Genomic DNA, 1,327 nt, shown 5'->3' on the forward strand with positions numbered 1-1,327 from the left:
GGTGTGTTCAGGTGCATTCTGGGCGTGCTGGTCTTACAGGGAGGTGTGTTCAGGTGCATTCTGGGCGTGCTGGTCTTTTGAACCATGCGACGGCCCACCGACCCTTTTTACAGCCGTCACACTAGCAAAAGTGGATTTGGACGCGCGCTCAACGCACCTCAGGTCGTTAAATAATGCCCAGAGACTCGTTGTGTAGAGAGAGAGAGAGAGAGAGAGAGAGAGAGAGGCATGACTTTGGTCTGTTGGGCTGCAACTAGCGATGGTTTTAATTGTTGATTATATTCTGGGGGAATGGATCAGTTGTTTGGTCTCTAAAATGTCAGAACTGGAGATGTGGATCAGTGTTTCCTAAAGCCCGAGACGACGTCCTCAAATGTCTTCTTTTGTCCTCAAATGTCTTCTTTTGTCCACAAAGATGTTCCGTTTCCTGTCACAGAGAGAAGAGACTAGAACATATTCACATTTAACAATGGGACATCAGACGTTTAAGATTTAAAAAAGAGTCAAAAGTGTCCAAAAAAGGGGACAAAAAGCATTAAAAAAAGTGTCCAAAATTAGCGTGAAAAAAAACTCAAAGCATTGAAATAGCATCAAAAAGGTGCCAAAAATCTGTCAAATAGTGTAAAAAGCTCAAAGATATTCAGTTTTCCTAGAAAATATTCACATTCAACAAGCTGGCATCAGAGAACTTCAAGATTTACAAAAAGAGTAAAAAGTGTCCATAAAAGTAACAAAAATCATTTAGAAAATTGTTCAAAATCAGCTTGAAAAAACTCAATAAGCAGTGAAATAGCACTAAAATAAAAAATCTGTTAAATTGTGTCCAAAAAAAGTCTCAAAAGACTTGTTCTCCTAGAAAACATTCACATTTAACAAATTGACATCAGAGAAGTTTCCGTCTCAAGCTAGTTGGCGATTAATTTAATAGTTTTAATAACTATTCCATTAATTCATCTTTAACATTGGCCCAAGCCAACGTGGAGAGGATGAAAACCTTCAGTCTGACAGCAGATCTCATTCCAGGGAAAGGCGTGTGGAAGAAAGAATATAAAACGTCTATTTTCCATTGTGACTGACAGACGCAGAGCAGACCACCCAGTCAGGCCTGAATCAGGGTCCCCGTCCCCGGGGGTCCCCGTCCCCGAGGGTCCCCGTCCCCGGGGGTCCCCGTCCCCAGGGGTCTCCGTCCCCGAGGGTCTCCGTCCCCGAGGACGTGACAGCTTTGCAGCGACAGGGCTTGTTAATCAGCTGTGTCTGAGCCAGCCGTCCGGGTCGCTGCAGAGGATGTTCTGCCCTTAAGCTGCAGGTCAGGGCCCAGGGAGGGGGG

Source organism: Etheostoma cragini, chromosome 4, assembly GCF_013103735.1.
Source record: "Etheostoma cragini isolate CJK2018 chromosome 4, CSU_Ecrag_1.0, whole genome shotgun sequence".
In the NCBI taxonomy this organism is placed as follows: domain Eukaryota; kingdom Metazoa; phylum Chordata; class Actinopteri; order Perciformes; family Percidae; genus Etheostoma; species Etheostoma cragini.